The sequence below is a fragment of the Dendrobates tinctorius genome, unplaced genomic scaffold, assembly GCF_039654945.1.
Source record: "Dendrobates tinctorius isolate UK_male_01 unplaced genomic scaffold, ASM3965494v1 ptg000070l, whole genome shotgun sequence".
In the NCBI taxonomy this organism is placed as follows: Eukaryota; Metazoa; Chordata; class Amphibia; order Anura; family Dendrobatidae; genus Dendrobates; species Dendrobates tinctorius.
The window spans coordinates 66,140,686-66,165,615 of NW_027361738.1; the positions used below are offsets into that span (position 1 = coordinate 66,140,686).

At 45.5% G+C, this 24,930-nt stretch overlaps 1 protein-coding gene across 4 annotated transcripts in view; it reads right to left on the reverse strand.

The window, feature by feature from the left end:
- Positions 1-24,930, reverse strand: part of KIAA1217 (KIAA1217 ortholog) — an 804,298-nt gene that overhangs the window by 492,022 nt on the left and 287,346 nt on the right. For 2 of the 4 annotated variants that reach the window (XM_073581791.1, XM_073581789.1), the window contains exon 1: positions 5,838-5,852. The exons of the other annotated variants lie outside the window; for them this stretch is intronic. The gene's annotated coding sequence lies outside the window, so the exon portion shown is untranslated. Of the gene's footprint in view, positions 1-5,837; positions 5,853-24,930 lie in introns of those variants that run through there. 4 annotated transcript variants of the gene reach the window in all.

The following is a 24,930-nucleotide window of genomic DNA, read 5'->3' on the forward strand; positions in this document are numbered from 1 at the left end:
CACAACAGTAGCCAAATTCTGCATGCAAGCAACATACGATGGTCCCACCGCCGGCAGCTACGGAGAAGCCGTCAGCCTCCGAGCACATGACCTTTTCCATATTTACATTGACTACAATGAAATACGGCCTGCAGACGTTTCTCCTTTTGCGGCCACATTTCTAGCAATTTCACAATTTTCTTCCAGGAAATGTATGAGAGTCTTTACCTGTTTCCATCCTAATAGGCCCCTGGCTATGATTTATTCATACTTCCGTGACAACCTTTTTTGGTAAACGCCGCATTAACCTTGGCCTCGTCAACGGATTCCGCTTTCACGAGACGTTTCTCTGTATAATTAATTTGTTTAAAGAGCGTGTGTCAGGAAAATTACATTTTTCGATTTTGTTATTTTTTTGTTTATTAATATCACTGACCATACTGTTGACATGTATGGGGGGTCCCTGACGTCTGATCAAAAAAGTCTCCTGACTTTGGGAATAAAATGGAGAGGGGTGTCACACGTGCCTGGCTTTCCCTTTTGACGTTTATGGGAGTTAAAGAAACAGCAAAAAAAAAGCTTGGGACTGTGCAAAAGGGTTGTAAAAAGAGAGAAAAATTAATTTTTTCATTATTTAGGAAAATTAAGAAAAGTGTTAATATTAATGAGAGAGTTTCATAGTTTTAAGGTTGAAGGTAGAACTTAAGTCCATCGAGTTCAACCGATATCCTAACACGTTGATCGAGAGGAAGGCAAAAAAAACCCCCATGGGGCAGAGATTAATAGCTCCATATTAGGGGAAAATTCCTTCCTGACTCATATACGGCAATCAGACTATTCCCTGGATCAACGGCTCATCACAGAATCTAGTGCCCATAACTTGTAATATTATACTTATCAAGAAAGGCGTCCAGACCTTTCTTGAATTTTAGTAGTGAAGCAACCATTACAAAATCATGTGGCAGAAAGTTCCATAATCTCACTGCTTTTCCAGTAAAGAATCCGTAGTCTTACTGCTGATTACTGCTTACTGATGTTGAGAAGGCTGAACTTTTAAATTCCTATTTTGCATCTGTTTTCTCTCAGAAAGGAAATGTAACATCAACTGTTCTTCACTGTCCTATTAAGGGAATAGAGGAATCCAGGATATCTATAAACAGAAAGATAGTGAGGAAACACTTAGCTAACCTAAATGAATTCAAGTCTCCAGGTCCAGATGAATTACACCCCAGAGTACTGAAGGAGATAGCAGAAGAAATTTTTGAACCCCTCTCCATAATCTTTGAAAATTCTTGGAGAACAGGAGAAGTGCCAGAAGACTGGAGAAGAGCAAATGTTGTTCCTATCTTCAAAAAGGGGAAGAAGGTGGACCCAGGCAACTATAGGCCGGTGAGTCTGACTTCTATACCAGGAAAGATCTTTGAACAAATTATTAAACAACATGTATGTCAATACCTGGATAAGAATGAAGTGATTAAACAGAGTCAGCATGGGTTTGTAACTAATAAGTCATGTCAGACTAACTTAATTTCCTTCTATGACGGTATCACTGATTGGGTGGATCAAGGAAATGCTGTAGATATAGTATATCTTGACTTCAGCAAAGCATTTGACAAAGTCTCTCATACAATCCTTATTGAAAAAATGACTAAGTATGGAATGGACAAGGCAACTGTTAGGTGGATTCATAACTGGCTTAGTGATCGGACCCAAAGAGTGGTCGTAAATGGCTGCACATCCAGTTGGAAGAATGTCTCAAGTGGGGTACCACAGGGCTCTGTCCTGGGCCCTGTATTGTTCAACATCTTTATCAACGATTTAGATGAAGGAATTGAGGGTAAACTGATTAAATTTGCTGATGACACAAAGCTAGGAGGGATAGCTAATACTAGAGAAGAGAGAGAGAGGATTCAAAAAGATTTAAATAAACTGGAGAAGTGGGCAGCAACTAACAGAATGGTTTTTAACAGGGAGAAATGCAAAGTACTACATCTGGGCAATAAAAATGAAAAAACCATATATAGAATGGGAGGAATAGGGCTAAGTGACAGCACATGTGAAAAAGACTTGGGTATACTAATAGATCACAGACTGAATATGAGTCAACAGTGTGATGCAGCAGCAAAAAAGGCAAATGCAATTCTAGGATGTATTAACAGAAGCATACAGTCTAGATCACGTGAAGTCATTATTTCCCTCTACTCCTCTTTGGTCAGACCTCATCTGGAATATTGTGTCCAGTTTTGGGCACCACATTTTAAAAAAGACATCAACAAACTGGAGCAAGTTCAGAAAAGAGCGACCAGAATGGTGACCGGTCTGCAAACCCTGTCTTATGAGTAAAGGTTGCAGGATTTGGGAATGTTTAGTTTGCAAAAGAGAAGACTGAGAGGAGACTTAATAGCTGTCTACAAATATCTAAAGGGCTGTCACATTGTAGAAGGCTCAACTTTATTCTCATTTGCACAAGGAAAGACTAGAAGCAATGGGATGAAACTGAATGGGAGGAGACACAGATTAGATATTAGAAAAAACTTTTTGACAGTTAGAGTGATCAATGAGTGGAACAGGCTGCCACGAGAAGTGGTGAGTTCTCCTTCAATGGAAGTCTTCAAACAGAGGCTGGACAGACATCTGACTGGGATGATTTAGCGAATCCTGCTTTGAGCAGGGGGTTGGACCAGATGGCCCAGGAGGTCCCTTCCAACTCTACGATTCTATGATTCTATGCTCTTACAGTAAATAATCCATAATCTCATTGCTCTTGCAGTAAATCAATAGTCTCACTGCTCTTACAGCAAAGAATTCACAGTCTCACTGCTCTTCCTGTAAAGAATCCATAATCTCACTGCTCTTCCAGTAAAGAATCCATAGTCTCACTGCTCTTACAGCAAAGAATCCATAGTCTCACTGCTCTTCCAGCAAATAATTCAGATTCGCACTGCTGTTCGTGTAAAGAATCTATAGTCTCACTGCTCTTCCAGTAAAGAATCCATAATCTCACAGCTCTTACAGTAAAGAATCCATAGTCTCACTGCTCTTACAGCAAAGAATCCATAGTCTCACTGCTCTTACAGCAAAGAATTCAGAGTCGCACTGCTGTTCGTGTAAAGAATCTATAGTCTCACTGCTCTTCCAGTAAAGAATCCATAATCTCACAGCTCTTACAGTAAAGAATCCATAGTCTCACTGCTCTTACAGTAAAGAATCCATAGTCTCACTGCTCTTACAGTAAACAATCCGTCCTCTCACTGCTCTTACGGTAAAGAATTCATAGTCTCACTGCTCTTACAGTAAAGAATCCATAGTCTCACTGCTCTTACAGTAAATAATCCATAGTCTCACTGCTCGTACAGTAAACAATCCATAGTCTCATTGCTCATACAGTAAATAATCCATAGTCTCACTGCTCTTACAGTAAACAATCCGTCCTCTCACTGCTCTTACAGTAAAGAATCCATAGTCTCACTGCTCTTACAGTAAATAATCCATAGTCTCACTGCTCGTACAGTAAACAATCCATAGTCTCATTGCTCATACAGTAAATAATCCATAGTCTCACTGCTCTTACAGTAAACAATCCGTCCTCTCACTGCTCTTACAGTAAAGAATCCATAGTCTCACTGCTCCTACAGTAAAGAATCCATAGTCTCACTGCTCTTACAGTAAATAATCCATAGTCTCACTGTTCTTACAGTAAACAATCCGTCCTCTCACTGCTCTTACAGTAAAGAATCCATAGTCTCGCTGCTTTTACTGTAAAGAATCCATAGTCTCACTGCTCTTACAGTAAACAATCCATAGTCTCACTACTCTTACAGTAAAGAATCTGCATCTGTGAATAGGATTAAACCTTCTTTCCTCTAGACGTAGAGGATGCCTTCTTGTCTACATCACAGGCCTATGTGTAAAAGGTTCATTAGAAAGTTCTGTTTCGTCTCTTTTCCAGAAGTTAGAGGAATTATAAAGTGCGTCTCTCTCTCTGGAGGACCTGCCCCACCCTGCGTTACACTAACAATAAGGCCTAGATGACACGTCCAATTTTTCACGTATCTTGGTTTTCAGAGATAGCACTCGTACCTGTGACAGTCTATGGGGCCATTCACAGGTCCGTAATTTTTTGTGGAACAAGTGATCAGTGGAAAATTGGATGACACATGGAATCCATCATGTGCTGTCTGTGTTTTTCACGGACCCATAGCCTTGCATTGGAAAGCTTGATTCATGACTCAGATGAAAAACGAACATATCTACGTTTTTTTGGCACACACTGGGTATGCAAAAAATAAACCCAGACATGTGAACGGCCCCATAAATTATAGGGTTCTATCCGTAAAACACACGTACGCGAAAATGGACAACTGTATGAGGCCAAAGGGAGAATCACACAGCTTAGTAGATCTAGTGAGAGACGGGCGATCAAAAATGTTATTAATATTTTTTATTATTAATGTGATGTTTTTTTTCATGCCATAATTCATTAAAATCTGTGACGGATCTAGAAGAATATTAATCTGGAGCCTTCTAAAAACGTGGTGACTGGAGAAGCATCAGCACTCATTGTAAGTTTACGTCAATGAATACCTGCCTGAAAGAGGCCAAATAGTCACTTTTTTTGGTATTTTTTGAGTCTGTCAATTAAGATAGTACTCGCTTTATTATTGTCTCCGTCATCAGAAAATTATCAGATTTTTGTGAATTTTTTTTTTAAATTATCAAGTTTATTTTTCCATATTTTAAAAAGTAGACATCTTTCAAATCTCACACTGGCCCCTGAGGCATTTTAGACTCTACCTTACTATTGTTTTAGGAAATAAAACATGTACATTAGCCACAGTGACCAGACTCTGACCCCATGTGTTGTATTGAAGCATCTAATGAGCGTGTGCAAAGGTCATTGTTAAGGGAGGAGATAAGCTGTGACATCACCTATTATTATTGGTGGATCCTGTGTTATCAGCTGTGTATCGAAGGTGTTACAGGTCATTGTAATCCTGCCTCTGATGATAAGGAGCCTGCTGAAAAATTTTCCTGAAAGGACAGGTAGTATGTAGTCTAAAAATTCCCTAGTGACCAGTATGATAATTTTAAGATAACTACTTTAGGGTTTTTTTTTTTAAAAAAAAGCAAAATGCCATAAATTTGCTAAAAATACATTGAACAGATATTATTATTATTATTATTAATAATATTTATTTATATAGCGCCATTGATTCCATGGTACTGTACATGAGATATTTCTGATTTAATCAACAGGCAATTTTCTGATGACTCATTAAAGAGAGGTAAGAGGTTTTTGGGAAGGTGCGTCACAAGACAATACACAATCAGACAACTTCTATATGATACGCTGCCGTTTTGACAATTTTCTTTACCCACCCTCCCCTGGTCCAACGGTGAGTCTATACCGAGGCTCTGAATATCTGTTATTGTCTGCAGTGCTGACGTTCTGTCGAAAGCGCTGCAGCCGATCAGTGAGTCACCGTTTGGCTGCAGCACTGTCATCCATGCAGACAATAACCGACGCAAGGAGAAGCGGCAGACACTCAGCGCTGGACCTGGGGAGGGTGAATAAAACACAATTAAATTTTTTAAAATCACCTGCAACCAGGGGAGAGGGGTTTTCCGAAACTAGAAATGCCCGTTACGGGGAAAGTCCACATTCCGTCTCTTTCCATTCCTCAGTTGCCATTATTTACTTTTGAAAAAGTTTAAGCATTTTTTAGCGGTTGATAAGAAAACAAGAGCGAAATCCAGAATCCCTAAGAATCCATATATTTCTCCGCAGACAACGTAAGGACGTGCAATGCCATAGAGATGCCGCTGTAGCATACAATGATCTCTAGATGGTTCCTTACCTCTGGAAATGTTGGTCCCAGGCTGCTTGTTGGGTATCTGCGCCGTTCTCGCCTGCGGCTTCCTTACCAGGCTTCCTTCGCTGCCGGCTCTCAGAATCTTTTCTCCTAAGCTGATTTTTTTTGATCTGCTGTTAAAATCTTCAATCCTACTCACGGGCAGCTTAGACGTTACGTTAGCTGACAAGGGCCTGGCCAAACGCGACGGCTTGGACATTCTTGACGGGATATAGTAAATTTCCACCAAATGAAAAATTAAAAGAAATGAAAAATTTGATCCTTCTCCTTTTCAGTTCTGCATATTTTGTAGTTAAAGGAGCAGCGAGGGAATAGTGAGAGCACCTAGGACAGAACTGCTGACAGCTGAACGTTTGATCAGTCGGAGGGTAGAGGCAGCCGGCAGTCAGACAGGCGTTTATCAGACCTGTGGAATGTGATTGTGCCCCAAGACCAAGGCTTATAGGACGACTCTGCAGTGGTGCACGGATGCTGCCGGGAAGCGAGTGACTGGGCGAGAATCTGCTGCATGCTCAGACTAGAACTGACCATCGTTACAAAGTAACAGGAATTTACCAATGCCCAACCCACTCAGGTAACCTTGTGCTGCACATTACAGATGTGCACTATATCCAAAAAGAGGCAGAAATTGGTGTAAATTCTACTGATCGGCCTTATTCACTGCAAATATATATATATATATATATATATATACACACACACTGCTCAAAGAAATAAAGGGAACACTTAAACAACAGAATATAACTCAAAGTAAATCAAACTTCTGTGAAATTAAACTGTCCACTTAGGCCTGTTTCACACCTCCGCTTTTTGACGTCAGTTGCAATCCGTGAAAAGTGCTAACAACGGATCCGTCTCCGTCGAGACACCAACGTGTGGCACCGGACCGTCGTTTTGGCGGATCCGCTGAAGTCGGCTTTTTAAAGGAACCGCAGCCTGGAAAAGGAGAGAGAGAGCGATAGAGAGAGAGAGAGAGATAGAGAGAGAGATAGAGAGAGAGAGATAGAGAGAGAGAGATCAGTTGTTTAAAAAAATTGGCGGATTTTGACTGACGTCAAAAAATGGAAGTGTGAAACAGGCCTTACGAAGCAACACTGATTGACAATCAATATCACATGCTGTTGTGCAAATGGAATAGACAACAGATGGAAATTATTAGCAATTATCAAGACACCCTCAATAAAGGAGTGGTTCTGCAGGTGGGGACCACAGACCACATCTCAGTACCAAGGCTTTCTGGCTGATGTTTTGGTCACTTTTGAATGCTGGTTGTGCTTTCACACTCGTGGTAGCATGAGACGGATTCTACAACCCACCCTAGTGGCTCAGGTAGTGCAGCTCATCCAGGATGGCACATCAATGCAAGCTGTGGCAAGATGGTTTGCTGTGTCTGTCAGCGTAGTGTCCAGAGGCTGGAGGCGCTACCAGGCGACAGGTCAGTACACCAGGAGACGTGGAGGGGGCCGTAGGAGGGCAACAACCCAGCAGCAGGACCGCTACCTCCGCCTTTGTGCAAGGAGGAACAAGATGAGTGTGGCGCCCCCAGGAGTATGGTCGCCACAGTGACATTACCTTCCTCTTAGGGAGTGTGATGTCATGCCTGGAAGCAATGATGGGTCTCTCTAGCAGTTAATCAATACACACACACAGTTCCTACTCCAGGCCAGCAGAGGGAACTCTGAACCAAAATTGGGGGAAGAGCTACTCTGTGGGGGCCAGGAAGGGGAAATTTAGTCCGTTCTGTGAGGAGGGCGAAGTCTGTGGACGTGAGGAGAGGAGCGGGGAGATTGAGCAGAGAGTTGAAGCTCATTCCCAGCTAGAGTGCATGATCTGGAGCCTGGTCTCCAAGGTTGTATGGATACTGACGGTCCTGCAACAGAAACCAGAGGAATAGGAAGCTGCAAATGCTCTATTCCCATCTAAGACTTGGAGGCACCACAGGCTAATCATCTCCTGTGCCATCTGTAATCTGGACCCTGGACTGCACTTACAAAGTAAAGGTAAAGAAACTACACTCTGCTGTGTCCTTGCCTTCTTCCTGCAACTTCTTCAGCACTGCTACATCTCTGTGCCAGACACTGCACCCTCTTCCTCAACACCTATCCTCTTCATCTGCTCTGCCTTGGGACTACTGCCCTACCTGTGGAGGGCTATAACATCACCGCTGCACCCCACCATCTGTCCCAGAGGATCTGTCTGCAGCATCGGCTTAACACCTCCCTTGCCGAACACCACAGGTGGCGTCACGAATCACTCATAAACTTTATTCCATCACTCAACCCCTTTTACATGGCCACGGACCGGGTCACCGCTGCTGTGACACCTCCCTCTGAGAGACCGGCCCAGTACTGAGTACCCCACAGCCCTGGGAGGGCGACCCATTTTGGCATCACAAACAGGATTTACGGAGCCCGGTGTCACCGGGTCCTGTGTGCCAGAGACTGTGTTGTGTGCATTAGAAACCAAAGAGGCAGGCCGTCATGGGCGGAGCCACATGAAGAAGTGAAGTGCCACGCGGGAAGAGACCAGCGCGCGAGAAGTGGGAGGAGCAGAGGCCTGCATCCCTGGCGTCCCCCGATCATCCAACCGGTAAGCCAGCGCAACCCAGGGCCTGGCCCAACGTTAACTAGTTGGGGAAGAGAATGTCTGAGGCACGCGCAGACGCGGTGATGGACACCCCCGCCGACCCCCCAGCGCCACAAGATGCAGGGCCCGGCGCAGCTGCGGCTCCGATGGCGCCGCTGAATCCATCAGCCGGCGCCGCCTCTGGAGCGCAGCAGGAGCGAGCGCCCACCGCAGCGGTCCCCATAATGCCGCTGTCTATGCCCTACATACCGGGAGCAGCCTGGCTACCGCAGTATTCAGGGGAGTCACATACCCTGAGTGAATTTAAAGAGAGACTGTGTGTATCCTCTGACTGAAAGCCAGAAGGTGAACATCCTTATTAGGCAGCTAACAGGTGCAGCACAGAGGGAAATAAAATCATGGCAGGACACTGATAAACAGACTGTTAAAAGAATTCTGGCCAAGCTAAGAAGCACCTTTGACACTCACACTGCAGCTGAGATCAAGATGAGATTCTTTGGGTGTAAGCAGAGAGCGCAGGACAGTATATGGGACTATACTCTGAACCTGCAGGAGGCGCTGCGAGCCATCAAGCAGATTGATCCAGACAGTGTCAAAGATGGAGACAGACTGTTAAAGGAGCAGTTTATTGAAGGACTCTTATCCAGGACCCACAGAGCACATCATAGCCCTACAGAACCCTGATCTGGACTTCGCAGACTTCAAAGACCGGGCTATTTGGGTGCTGCATGAACCAACTGCTAGCCGTCCAGCACCCCCTAGGCGCCCAGCGATCACCTACCATCAAGAGGCAGCATCTTTCCCTCTCAGCCCTGCGGAGGCTGATGCACAGACTTTGGATAAAGATCCATCTGAAGAGCTGCGTCTTCAGGTCCAGGAGTTGACCAAAGGTATGGCTGCACTTGCTAAAACTGTGCAGTCCCTGCAGGTGTCCTCCAAGGAGAAGATCCAGCTGGCCTCCAGTCCAGAGAATGTCCCATGGCTATGGAAGAAGAGGATCCCGCCACTCCGAGGGAGAAACAACGATCGCTATGACCAGGACGGACGTCCCATCTGTCGTCAATGCCACAAGGCAGGCCACATCGCAAAATTCTATTATTTAACCCCTTAACCCCCAAGGGTGGTTTGCACGTTAACTCCCGGGCCAATTTTTACAATTCTGACCACTGTCCCTTTATGAGGTAATAACTCTGAAACACTTCCATGGATCCTGGTGATTCTGACAATGTTTTCTCGTGACATATTTTACTTCATGTTAGTGGTAAAATGTCATTCAAATAACTTGCGTTTATTTGTGAAAAAAACGGAAATTTGGGGAAAATTTTTAAAATTTCCCAATTTTCCAACTTTGAATTTTTATGCCCTTAAATCACAGAGATATGGCACACAAAAAACTTAATAAGTAACATTTCCCACATGTTTACTTTACATCAGCACAATTTTGGAACCAAATTTTTTTTTGTTAGGAAGTTATAAGGGTTAAAAGTTGACAAGCGATTTCTCATTTTTGCAACACCATTTTATTTTTACGGACTACATCACATTTGAAGCCACTTTGAGGGGTCTATATATGATAGAAAATACCCAAAAGTGTAACCATTCTAAAAACTGCACCCCTTAAGGTGCTCAAAACCACAAGTTTATTAACCCTTCAGGTGCTTCACAGGAATTTTTTGAATATTTAAAAAAAAATGAACATTTAACTTTTTTTCACAAAAAAAATACTTCAGATTCAATTTTTTTTATTTTACCAAGGGTAACAGGAGAAATTGGACTGCAAAAGGTATTGTGCAGATTGTACGCTGATACCTGATATGTGGGGGAACCACTGTTTCGGCGCATGGCAGAGCTCAGAAGGGAAGGAGCGCCGTTTGACTTTTTCAATGCAAAATTGGCTGGAATTCAGATCGGACGCCATGTCACATTTGGAGAGCCCCTGATGTACCTAAACAGTGGAAACCCCCCACAAGTGACCCTATTTTGGAAACTAGACCCCCAAGGAACTTGTCTAGATGTGTGTTGAGAACTTTGATCCCCCAAGGGCTTCACAGATTTTTATAACGTAAAGCCGTACAATTAAAAAATCATATTTTTTCCACAAAAATGATGTTTTCACCCCCAATTTTTATTTTTCCAAGGGTAACAGGACACTAAAAGTTATTGTGCAATTTGTCCTGAGTGCGCTGATACCCCATATGTGGGTGTAAACGACTATTTGGGCGCATGGCAGAGCTCGGAAGGGAAGCAGCGCCATTTGACATTTTTGGCTGGAATTGAGATCGGGCACCATGTCGCGGTTGGAAAACCCCTGATGTACCAAAACAGTGAAAACCCCCAACAAATGACACCATTTTGGAAACTAGACCCCCCAAGGAACTTATCTAGATGTGTGGTGAGCACTTTGAACCCCCCCCCGTGCTTCACAGAAGTTTATAACGCCCGGGCGTGAAAATAAAAAAAATCGTATTTTTTCCACAAACATAATAGTCACCAATTTTTTTATTTTCCCAAGGGTACCAGGAGAAATTGGACCCCAAAAGTTGTTGTCCAATTTGTCCTGAGTACGCGGATACCTCATATGTGGGAGAAAACTACTGTATGGGCACACGTCAGGGCTCGGAAGGGAAGTAGTGACATTTTGGAATGCAGACTTTGATGGAATGCTCTGCGGGTGTCATGTTGCTTTTGGAGAGCCCCTGATGTACCTAAACAGTGGAAACCCCCCACAAGTGACTCCATTTTGCAAACTAGACCCCCTAAGGAACTTATCTAGATGTGTGGTGAGCACTTTGAACCCCAAAGGGCTTCACAGAAGTTTATAACGCCCGGGCATGAAAATAAAAAAATCGTATTTTTTCCACAAACTTGATCATTTAGTCCTCAATTTTTTTATTTTCCCAAGGGTGACAAGAGAAATTGGACCCCAAAAGTTGTTGTCCAATTTGTCCTGAGTACGCGGATACCTCATATGTGGGACAAAACTACTGTATGGGCACACGTCGGGGCTTGGAAGGGAAGTAGTGACGTTTTGGAATGCTGCCTTTGATGGAATGGTCTGAGGGTGTCATGTGCGTTTGGAGAGCCCCTGATGTACCTAAACTATTGAAACTCCCCAAAAGTGACCCCATTTTGGAATCTAGACCCCCCACGGAACTTATCTAGATGTGTGGTGAGCACTTTGTACCCCCAAGTGCTTCACAGAAGTTTATACCGCCCGGGCGTGAAAATAAAAAAAATCATATTTTTGCCCTCAATTTTTTATTTTCCTAAGGGTAACAGGAGAAATTGGACCCCAAAAGTCCTGAGTAGGCTGATACCCCATATGTGGGGGTAAACCATTGTTTGGGCGCATGGCAGAGCTTGGAAGGGAAGGAGCACCATTTGACTTTTTCAATGCAGAATTGGCTGGAATTGAGATCAGACGCCATGTTGCGTTTGGAGAGCACCTGATGTGCCCAAACAGTGGAAACCCCCCACCCCAATTATAACTCCAACCCTAAACCCAACACACCCCTAACCCTAATCTCAGCCCTAACCCTAGCCCTAATGGGAAAATGGAAATAAATACATTTTCTTTTAATTTTATAATTTTTCCCTAACTAAGGTGGTGATAACTGGGGGGGTTTGATTTACTATTTATAGCGGGTTTTTATTTTTGGCAGCTGTCGCACGCTAAAAGACGCTTTTTATTGTAAAAATAGCTTTTGCATCACCACATATTGAGAGCTATAATTTTTTCCATATTTTGACCCACCGAGTCATGTGAGGTCTTATTTTTTGCGGGACATGTTGACGTTTTTATTGGTATCATTTTCGGGCATGATTTTTGGGACGCAGAATGAACAAAAACCAGCGTTTCATGAATTTCTTTTGGGGGGTGCGTTTACACCATTCCGCGTGCGGTAAAATTGATAAAGCGGTTTTATTCTTCTGGTCAGTACGGTTACAGCGATACCTCATTTAGGTCTTTTTTTATGTTTTGGCGCTTTTATACAATGAAAACAATTTTATATAAAAATAATTATTTTTGCATCGCTTTATTCTGCGAGCTATAACTTTTTTTTATTTTTTTGCTGATCATGCTGTATGGTGGCTCGTTTTTTGCGGGCCAAGATGACGTTTTCAGCGGTACCATGGATATTCATATGCATCTTTTTGATCGCGCGTTATTGCACTTTTTATTTGGCGGTATGATAATAAATAATTATTTTTTGCTTAGTTTTTTATTTTTTAAGGGGTTCGCTAAAGGGGTTAACTGGTGGGACAGTTTTATAGGGCGGGTCGTTACGGACGCGGCAATACCAAATATGTGTACTTTTATTTTTTTTTTTCCTTTTATTTCCAAAAATTGAATTTATTAGGGAATATATATATATTTTTTTAATTTATTTAGCGATTTTTACAAAATTATTTTACACCTTTTTTTTTTTTTTTTTTAACTTTATTACATTGTCCTAAGGGGGACATAGCTGTCATATGACAGATCGCTGATCTGTCACATCACAGATCACTGTGACAGATCAGCTATCTGTCACAGGTACTGCACAGGCTTTCCTCATGCCTGCGCTTTGCAGGCACTGAGGAAGCCAGCTCCCTGCAGGCTCCTGAAGGTCCCCATCGCCATCTTGGATTCGGGGACCTGCAGGGATGGAGCCCCCCACAGCAGCGCTGCACATTGCGCTGCTGTGGGGGGCTCAGGGAAGCACGGAGGGAGCCCCCTCCCTGCCGATGCTTCCCTTTAACCCCCGGTACACCGCGATCGTGTGCAAGGGGTTAACGTGTCGGGGGCGGTCTGTGACCACCCCTGGCACATTGTGCCGGGTGTCAGCTGTGATAATCAGCTGACACCCGGCTACGATCAGTGGTGCTCACCACGTAGGCGCCGCTGATTGCTGTGACGTACTCTCCCGTCCCTGGGAATTAAGTCCCAGGGCACATGGACGGGATAGTACGTCACATGACAGAAAGGGGTTAAACGAGCAACCCCTGGGGCAGAGGGCCAACCCCCAGGAGTAGGACCACAAGGCCCAAAGAACTGGCGAGCCAAGTATGTTGGAGGACGACCGTCCTCCCAGTGGTGATTGATGGCATCCCCATGAACGCTTTGCTGCACACTGGCTCTCAGGTGACAACTATGCCATATATTCTTTACAAGCGGTATTGGGCTGACTCTGAACTTACCCGTGGCCCAAGTGATGAACTCACAGTAGTTGCCAGTAATGGTCAGTCTTTGCCGCAAGTAGGATGCAAAGAAATTACTATTAAAGTGGGGAGAGTAGAGTTAAAGTCTCAAGGTCTGATAGTTGTAGATATTGATCAACGAGAATGTAATCCCATGATGACTCTTGGTACCAATGTGATTGAAAATTGCCTTTCCGAGGATATTTTCTCACTGCAACAGGTGGCTGAGACTGCTGGTTCCGGTGAACGAGTCCTGCAGAAGGAGATCAAGGCCCTGATGCAAAGACAGCAGGTAAAACTCTCTGGTGGAGAAATTGGCAGCGTCAGAGTGAGTGATGCTTTCCCCATTGCAATACCCCCCAGATGTGAAATGTTGATTTGGTGTCGGGCAGCCATCGGCCTCAGAGGAAAAGATTTCCAAGCATTGGTAGAACCAGTGTACTCTGACAGCCGGCCCACCGTCCTGACAGCCCGGGGGGTAGTTGATGTTCGCAAAGGGAGAGTACCTGTACGCCTCTTGAATTGTGGGGAGGAGGAGGCTACAATACCTCGGTATGCCACTGTTGCTAAGCTGCTTACTGTCAGTAACAACGCCATACAGGCAGCAGAGCCCTTGGTCTCATCCGACCAGGTGGAGGACAGGGGCTCTGTAAAGCAGCTGGAGGAGTGGTGTCAGCAGCTGCAGGTGGGGACTGACTCCACCCCTTCATACCAAAAGAATGGGGTTTACCGAGTGACTCAGGAGTATGAGCGGGTATTCAGTAAACACCCTCTAGACTTTGTGAAGGCAAAAGGGGTTCAACACCATATCCCCACTGGAGATCATCCACCCATTATAGAAAGGTACCGGCCAATACCCCCAACACAATATCAATGTGCCAAAAGTATGTTGCGGGAAATGAAGGAGGCTGGGGTGATCAGAGACAGTTGTAGCCCCTGGGCAGCTCCAATAGTCTTTGTGAAAAAGAAAGATGGTACTGGGTCGCCCTCCCAGGGCTGTGGGGTACTCGGTACCGGGCCGGTGTCAGGGGGCATGTGTCACAGCAGCGGTGACCCGGACCGTGGCCCTGGGTGCCCAAGTAATGGCGATATGTGAATGGTGAATAGTTTGTGACGCTACCTGTGGTGCTCGGCAAGGGAGGTGTTAAGCCGACGCTGCAGACAGATCCTCTGGGACAGATGGTGCGGTGCAGCAGTGATGGTATAGCCCTCCACAGGCAGGGCTGATGACCCAGGGCAGTGTAGATATGGGGACACTTAGATGATGTAGTGTCCGGCGCCGGGGATGTAGCAGTGTCAGGCGGATTCACACAGGAAGGAAGGGAGGACACCAGGGCATGTAGTTCCAAAGCTTTACTCACAGTCAGTAGTGCCCGCTTCTGTGCCGTGTCCTCCGGGCCAGGGACTCAGCCAACCTCCAGGCAAGATGGAAAGCTCCCTTCCACACTCCGCCAACTTATGTGCCTTTCCTGAACGTCTCCTCTATAGCGCCTTTAATTGGGAAGATCTCCAGTACCGTGGTACGCTAGAGTTCCTCCTGACAGATGTTCCCAAGAACCTCACTTGCACGGCAGACAGCTGTAGCCAGCTTCGGGGACTACCTTCTCCTGAGTCCCGGCTCTCTATCCGATTGCTGTTGTGCCCCAAGTCTTAGATGGGAGTAGTGCATTTACAGCCAACTACTCCACCGGTGTCTGCTGCAGAACCATAAGTGTCCATACAACCTCGGGGACCGGGCCCCGGCCTTGCGCTGAGAACCTATAGGCAGGGTTCCTCTTCTAACCCACATCCTCTCTGTTCTCTCTACTCCTTCGTTCTGTACTTGTCTCTCTTTCTTATGGAAGCTTAGGTTTCAATTATACGTCTTTCTCCTTCTTTTCCTTTCCCGTGCCAGCTGGCTCAGATCATTGAGGCAGCTGCAGCACTCCTTCCTCCATCCCTTCTTACAGGGATCCTCACTCCTGTCTGTGTGACTTCCTACCCAACTGACCTTCTGTGAGACTGACCTGTCATCCTACACTTTCCCACTCTTTTATGTATCTTAACTCCACCCACCTCCCAGCACATCCAGTGTTCCAAGCAGGCAACCACCAAAGGTGCTCTGCTACTTTCTAAGCACTGAGCCGCAATGTGGTTGTGCAGAACTACCCTGTTGTGTGGGGTGCGAGTGTTGAAGTGTGGTCTGGGGTTCCCAACCTACCCGGATGGTGGGGCACCACACCTTAGGAGAAGGTGTAGTACCTCTGTGGCGACTGAGCCTTAGGGGCGCCACAGTACCATGAGAATGTGTGTTGATTACTGAAAAATTAACAGCATTACACATAAGGATGCCTACCCATTACCCAGAATTGAGGAGTCATTAGCCGCACTTAAACTGCTAACTATTTTTCCACCTTAGATCTCACTAGTGGGTACTGGCAGGTTCCCGTGGCAGAGGCAGACAAGGAGAAAACAGCATTTACTACCCCAATGGGTCTCTGCGAGTTCAACTACATGCCATTCGGGCTCTACACCGCCCCTGGGACATTTCAACGGCTAATGGAGTGCTGTCTTGGACACAAGAACTTTGAGACAGTCCTGTTGTACCTTGATGATGTCATTGTTTTCTCCAAGACTTATGAAGACCATCTGAAACACCTGGCTGAGGTGTTTAAAGCCTTGTCCAACTTTGGCCTGAAAGTGAAGCCATCCAAATGCCATCTCCTGAAGCCCAAGGTACAGTATCTCGGTCATGTAGTGAGTGCAGAAGGTGTGGCACCGGATCCCGACAAAGCCACTGTCATCCGGGACTGGCAGAAGCCCAGCAACCTTCATGAAGTACGCCAAATCCTCGGGTTAGTAAGCTACTACCGAAGGTTCATCAAAGGCTTCACTGAGATAGCCACCCCTATTCAAAATCTTCTGGTGGGCCAGCCCAAGAAAGCCAGAAAGAAGAGTCCTACATTTGAATGGAATGAGGAACTGGAGAGATCCTTCGCTCGACTGAAGATGGCTCTCACAGGAGACGAAGTTCTGGCCTACCCAGATTATGACCAACCATTTGTGTTATATACTGATGCCAGCAACGTGGGACTGGGAGCAGTACTGTCACAGGTACAGAATGGCAAAGAAAGAGTGATGTCCTACGCCAGCAGGAAGCTTCATCCCACTGAAAGGAACCCTGACAACTACAGTTCCTTCAAACTGGAGTTCCTCGCCATAGTCTGGGCTGTGACTGAAAGATTCAAGCATTACCTAGCTTCAGCCAAGTTTACCATCTTCACAGATAACAACCCGTTGACTCACTTGGAAACTGCAAAACTAGGTGCACTGGAGCAGCGAAGGATGGCCCGGCTGTCTAACTATGAATTTACCATCAAGTACCGAGCAGGGCACAAGAATGCCAATGCTGATGCACTGTCCAGAATGCCCAATCTGTCAGATGCAGGAGAAGACCCTGAGGCACTCGAAAAAATAGAGTTACCTGCCTTCCACCGGCCAATTGCAGCCCAACGTGCCCAAGGAGAGAGAAACAGACGGTCTATCATGAAGCAGGCCACCCTATATCCATTGCCTCATCATGATTGGGCAGAAACCCAAGATAGCGACCCCACAGTCCGCCTGGTAAAGGAGCTACTGTCACAAGCTGACTCACGCCCAGAGTCGGATGCTCCTGAAGAAACCCAGCAGTTATGGAAGGAAAGAGGCAGGCTGTTCATTTATGAAGGAAAGCTGTGTCAGAGGAGTATCAATGCCCGCACTCATGAGTTGGTCTGGCAAGTAGTAGTCCCAAAGAGAGAGGCATCAATGGTCTTGGAAGCATACCACAATGGAGCTGGACACTTCGGATGGAAGAAGTTGGAGGCCTTGCTCCGGGAGAGATTCTACTGGGCTGGTATGAGGAAAGCCAATGAAAATTGGTGTCGGGAGTGTGGACAATGCAACCTGCGCAGGAAGGACCGTAACAGCCAGCGAGCTCCTTTGCAGCCAATAATAACCAAACAACCACTCGAGTTGGTAGCCCTGGACCATGTGAAGTTGGTCTCAAGCCGTTCAGGCTATATTTATGCTCTTACCATCATTGACCACTACTCGAGATTCCTGGTAGTCGTGCTTGTCAAGGATCAAACAGCCAAGACAGCAGCCAGAGCATTCCAACAGCACTTTTGTAGACCACAAGGATACCCTGAGCGAGTGCTTACAGATCAAGGTCCAGCCTTTGAGGCAGAAGTGTTCCAGGAATTCTGTAACTGGTACGGTTGCAAGAAGATCAGGACAACAACGTACCATCCACAGACCAATGGCATGTGTGAAAAGATGAATCAGGTGGTGATCGATCTACTGAAGACCTTGCCTTTGGAAGAGAGGAATCTTTGGCCAGAAAAGTTGCCAGATCTGGTAGACCTCTACAGTCACATTCCTGTAAATTCCGCCAACTGCACTCCAGCCTACCTAATGAGAGCGAGGCCTGGCAAGTTGCCTATTGATTTGGATATGGGAGTCCTTACACCTGAGGTGACATCACCAGATGCTGACTGGGATACAGAACGGCAGCAGCAATATCGAAGAGTACAAGAGTGTGTAGAAAAGAGTCTAGCCCAGGCAAGACAAAAGCAGGAGAAGAACTACAATCAACATGCACCTGCAGTTCCCTTGTCACCAGGAAAACAAGTCCTAAAGAGGAAAAGGAGGATGCATAAATTGGATGACCAATGGGAAGCTGAACCCTACACCGTCTTACCATCAAACTTTGACACACCAAAGTCTGCCTTATCAGTAAGGATGGAGGAGAAACCTCATCAGCAGTATCAAGGGATCATCTGAAACTGTGTCCTGACCAGCTAAAGGAAAGAATGGAAGAGCAAAACAACATCCAACCCATAGAGAAGGAAGAAAAGGTCAGCACTGTACTCGGAGAATTCCCTGCATATTGGACTAGAGTGAATCAAGCCATAGTGGTGCCAGTTTTGACCTTTCCCCAACTGGTAGTGCAAGAAGAAGTGACTCAAGAAAATTCTGAAAATCAGGAAATTCAGGCAGCAGGTGCCACACCAACAGTGGAGCCAGAGAATCCTCGCCCTGTTAGTGGTGAATCTGTTATGCCCATGGTGAGTCTAAAAGTTCACAGACAGCTACTACCCAGTTTACCTACAGTGAACAGAAGTGGTCCTAGGAAGCCTAATATCCCTGTATTACGCAGAACCACCAGTAGTGTATCCAGTACAACACACACTACACCAGTAGTTAGCACCAGGCAACCAGTAAGGTCCCCAACCACACCAGTGCTACGCAGGACTGTTATGAATGAGTCACCGTAGGAGGCAAAAACAGAAATAATAGCTAAGTCCAGAAAACCAGAGAAGTTGGCAGCTATTGGATTGCAGACCCCTGAACCTAACAACAACAACTAGCAGTAGCCGTGGGGGGTTCCTACGGTGCCCTAGACCCCTTGATCACAGCCGGAGAACTACATAGCCTAAAGACAGAAAGGGAAATCTAAACTGCTCCAGAGCAGACCCCAAAGCAATAGGCAGCCCCCAACATATAATAACGGTGAAGCAAGATGAAAAAACACTCACACAGATAGAAAGATAGGCTGAGCAAGTGATGGGACCCAAGCTAACTAAATAGGACAGAATAGAAAAGCTTCTGTCTGCAATCCGCCAAAACCCTCTCAAAAACAAGAGCCAACAGACTGATAGGGAAAAAAACCCTGAAGAAGCTAGGCTTCAAAAAGACTATATCAGTACTCAGGTATTATCTGAAGACAGAGCAAAAAGGAATTCAGCTCACCCAGCAGGGAAAGGCAGAAATCCAGAAAAACAAGGCAAAACAAAACCAAAACAGAAATGCAAAAAGTAGAGCAGAAAACTTAGCTTTTGAGGAGCAGGAATCAGACTGGTCTCCAAGAATCCCTCAGAGTAATCACCCGCAAGGCAGAAGGGCATCGGCTGCCTTATAGCCAGTCAGCAATCCCAGTCACCCAGTCATCATCATTCTGCTCAGGTGCTTTGTAATCAGCCTCACTACCTTCCTTCACCAGAAGAGGGAGTTCATCAGACCTCAATGGTGAAGGGGAAAATGAACTCACAACACAGGTCTATCCGTAGTACCCAAGGTATACCCCCCTTAAGATATCGTATATAAGTAAATTGATGTAAATGTTAACCTGTAATATGCAACATTTTTCAAGTTTTGTGCCTACAGAGACTCTGTAAGAACCCCTTGTACATAGTTAACCAACTGCTCAGGAATGGACCATGGACAATGATGCATGGACTAATCGTCATAGGACTCTTTTGGAGCTGTGGTTTTTGTATTTTTTCATTTTTCTTAAATCTTGTACATTTATAATTGTTTAGTTTTTCATATGTTTTACTTGTTTTTTTTCTTCAGTCCGGGAGTACTGAATTGCATTATGGGGGGAGTGTGGCGCCCCCAGGAGTATGGTCGCCACAGTGGCATTACCTTCCTCCTAGGGAGTGTGATGTCATGCCTGGAAGCAATGAAGGGTCTCTCTAGCAGTTAATCAATACACACAACACAGTTCCCACTCCAGGCCAGCAGAGGGAGCTCTGAACCAAAATTGGGGGAAGAGCTACTCTCTAGGGGCCAGGAAGGGGAAATTTAGTCAGTTCTGTGAGGAGGATGAAGTGTGTCGACGTGCGGGGAGATTGAGCAGAGAGTTGAAGCTCATTGCCAGCTAGAGCGCATGATCTGGAGCCTGGTCTCCAATGTAGTATGGATACTGACGGTCCTGCAACAGAAACCAGAGGAATAGGAAGCTGTAAATGCTCTATTCCCATCTAAGACTCAGAGACACCACAGCGACGTGTGAGCCAAAGGAGATAGAAGGCTACAGCTGTCTGCCATACGAGGTAGATCCAAAAGCAAAGAAGAAGGAGGAACGTCAGTGTAACACAGTACTGCATGTACTTCAAGTAAGCGCTAGAGAGGAGACTACACAACCCATCTGATAGAGAGATTCCTAAGTTGCTTCCAGGCTAATCATCTCCTGTGCCATCTGTAATCTGGACCCTGGACTACACTTACAAAGTAAAGGTAAAGAAACTACACTCTGCTGTGTCCTTGCCTTCTTCCTGCAACTTCTTCAGCACTGCTACTGCTACATCTCTGTGCCAGACACTGCACCCTCTTCCTCAACACCTATCCTCTTCATCTACTCTGCCCTGGGACTACTGCCCTACCTGTGGAGGGCTATAACATCACCGCTGCACCCCACCTTCTGTCCCAAAGGATCTGTCTGCAGTGTCGGCTTAACACCTCCCTTGCCAAACACCACTCATAACCTTTATTCCATCACTCAACCCCTTTTACATGGGCGCCCAGGGCCACGGACCGGGTCACCGCTGCTGTGACACCTCCCTCTGAGAGACTGGCCCGGTACCGAGTACCCCACAGCCCTGGGAGGGCGACCCATTTGCACTGCCAGAGCCCTGCAAAATGACCTCCAGCAGGCCACAAATGTGCATGTGTCTGCACAAACGGTTAGAAACCGACTCCATGAGGATGGTCTGAGGGTCCGACGTCTACAGATGGGGGTTGTGCTCACAGCCCAACACCACGCAGGATGCTTGGCATTTGCCACAGAACACCAGGAATGGCAAATTTGCCACTGGCACCCTGTGCTCTTCACAGATGAAAGCAGGTTACCACTGAGCACATGTGACAGACGTGACAGAGTCTTGAGACGCAGTGGAGAGCGATCTGCTGCATGCAACATCCTTCAGCATGACCGGTTTGGCAGTGGGTCAGTAATGATGTGGGGTGGCATTTCTTTGGAGGGCCGCACGGTGTTGGGCTGTGAGCACAACCCCCATCTGTGCTAACAGCCAACATCGTAGCTGAGTACACCAGAGCTTTGGTGTCTTGGCCTCCCCTCACAGAAAAATAATGTCCACTAGTCAGCATACCTGTGTCTCCTTCAGGATCTTCCCTACGTCGTGGGGAACCCTCTCCAGGTGGATTTACATTAACGGAGACACAATCCATTTCAACTTTAACTAGAACATCTTTACTGGGTTCGCTACAAAGTGCATCCAAAGTCTTCACAGCTTTTACAACAGGCTTCGCAAAACAATATTCCTTTTCTTTCCCTGCGCTACTCTCGTGGTCACAAGGCGCGGGCCTGGGTCGGTCTCTGACGATTCCTCAGCATCCTCTCTACACAGCTCTGCTATGGATATGCATTCCTTGGTCTGTTTCACCCCAGATGCAAGATCATTATTTCCCAGAGTGAGTAGCCACTGGGAGAGTGACCTGCCCTTCTGTGTTGTTCCCTGCACTTACACCACATGCTTTCTTTCCAGACTCACTGCATCTGTAGGTTCCTCCAGCCGTTTCACCCCAGCCCTGAAGGTATCTGCCCATGCGATGAGTTGCCATAAACTGAAACCACTATTGGCTCCTCAACTGTATCTGCCCGCTATTGTGGTGTCCTGCTGTGTTGGATGCCTGGCACTTTACTCCTTCAATGTTGCATGGCTGCTGTGGTGTCCGGGGCCTTTAGCCTTTGTGGACAGTATGGGCGTCCCTCGCCCTCTCTGTACTGCTGTGACTTCCACTGTAGCTCCAGCTTCTGCTACCACTGTCACTGCATCACCCCAGGGCACTAGGCCCTTCAGGCTCTAAGGCCTCCCTGGCCCTACTGACTAGAATCCAGGAAATGTTCCTCTCTTACCTCACAGCAAGCCACTCCTAAATTAACTATTTCCTATACTATATTTCTAAATCTCTATCTTACAGTACACATCTAACTGGGAACTACATATCCTATTATGCCCCCATCTAGTGGCCAACAATAGTAACTACACTTACCCTATCATATGAATACAACAGCACACCATTGTACATTATATACACTTAGTAATATAGTAATACACTTGACTTTGTAGCAGTACCAATAAAGCAACTAATGGTAATACACCTAATGGTGCGGCAATACCAATACATATTTTACAAGCGTATTTTCCATCCCCTTACATGTACACACACTACAGCAGGAAGCAGGAGTATGTCAGGAAACCAAACTGCAGGTCCGAAGTGGTGAATAGGCCAGTAGCCCTGCATGGAGGGAGAAAGGGACACCATGCAAGGGCGCCATCAATAACATTACAACTTTTAAAGGCTGGAAGTAATGAGTTAATTTACATCAGGACAAGACACTCATGAAGAAGTGTGCTGACAATAAAAAACGCTATTCATGGATATCTGACTCCTTTCCATCGATGATCGTCTGGCAGCGCAGAAATGAACCTATTACTTCCAGACTTTGATGTTTCTCCAAGCCGCGGGTCTGCAGAAGCCTGCTTAAGGCCTTCAAGTGGTTGTGGCCGCACAACTTTACCAGGTGAGCACGTTTGCCAATACATTCTCACTTTATACTCGGATTAGACCCTATTGCGCTTGTCTTTCCAGTTTATCCAGTTTATCATTCCTATATCATATTGTTTTTGCACATGGGGTTTAAGGGGTAAACTTTTTCTTTATGGAGGGCACCAATGAGACTTTAATGCATGCAATGCTCCTCTGTGAAAGTTACAGTAAGTATAAAAGTAACCTCTTCAGAGAGAAAGAAGGCAGCAACTGTAGTGTCACCTGTTGGAAGTAACAATCTTAGGCTATGTTCAAACGTTGCTTTATTGCTGCATTTTTTCAGCAGCGAAAACCTGATTTCTTAGCAGTAAAAAATGCTGCAGCCGAAACGCAGGTTTTGCTGTTTTTTTTTGCTGCTTTACTGTTGCGTTTTTATTGCGTTTTGCAGGATCCCACAGTTCAGCTTTGCTTCTGCCCTAAGGTTACATGAGTTTGTGAAACAATACACAATTTTAAATGTAAAAACAGCGGCGGAAGTTGAATTGGTTGAGCATTGAGTACTTAACACATTGGTAGGGCATTGAGTTCGTAGGGCATTGGATACTTTCTGTGACACGGAGTCACTTTTCACGGTCAAGCCGTAAGTCAGGATAATCGAGGAGTCCGAGGTCAATAGCTAGGAGGGTTCAACAAAAACAGAGGAAAGAGGGTAGTCAAGTAACGGTTCGAGGACAAAATACCAGGAGGATAGCGGATCAGAGCTAAGGGGTTAATCCGACAGATGGTGAGAACAACGTCCAAAGTCGGACGGCGATATATCAGCAAACAATATACAAGGCACACAGTAAATCAACCACACTTAGTCCCAGGTAGCTATCAGTCGCTGCACAGACAGCTCAGCACTGAGGAATGGCATTGCTAAACTTTCACATATATCATTAATTTAATTAAACTGTACTAATACTAACATCCATGCTCAGGTGAGGACACCAAGACATTATGGATTAAACTTTGGAATATCACAAAAATAAAGGGGTTTTCACATTCTGCTGTACCTGCATTTTTTTCCACCAAAAATTCTGAAAAAACTGATAGTTGCATTTTTGCACTTAGTCACTGAGAAAACACTGCAAAAATGCCGATAGCATTGACACTTTGCAGTTTTCCAATTCAGTGAGGCAAATAAAACAAGTGTGTGCATTAGATTCCTGACCTGAAGCTTATAGCTTTTGCTGGTACAGGAAAAAGCAGCTTTTAATTTGCATAAACACGTGTGAACATAACCTTATCAGTTATTATAGAACTCTGCCAACTTGGCTCTCCCCAAAAGAAGAAACTTTCCTACTTACATCCCCTGTCAAAGGTTTCTCATCCAGCCAACCAATTTTCCCTCTTTGCACGTTACAAACATCTGAAACACGTGTCTACAAATGAAGCTTCAGGTTTGGCTTCTTACTCTAAGTCATGTGAGAAGGCCCTTTAAAGGGTTGAGATTGACTTTTTGGTTTGCTACCTCCGATAGGGGGAGCTAGAGTCTCTATCTTCCTCTCTGAAGAGGCTATTTAAATATTCATTTTGTCACATGGGTTTTAATTTTCAGGATGGTATGTTTCTTAAAAGGAATATGTCAGCAGATTTTTGCTATGGAATCTGAGGACAGCATGAAGTTGGAGCTGAGACACCGATTTCAGCGATGTGTCACTTATTAGGCTGTGTGTTGTTTCAATACAATGAGTGTTTTATCAGCAGATTATCATCACTGTCAAACTCCAACCACGCCCCCTCCTGCCATAAGCAGTTTCAATGTCAATATACAATGTACACAGCTGTGGTTTGGGCGGGGTTAGCTTTCTGAGCTCTGCTTCACGCTACATCTAAGGCCGGTTTCACACGTCAATGTCTCCAGTACGTGTGGTGACAGTTTTCTCATGTACTGGAGACACATACACATGTAGACCCATTCAAATGAATGGGTCTAGGCACATGTCAGTGTGTT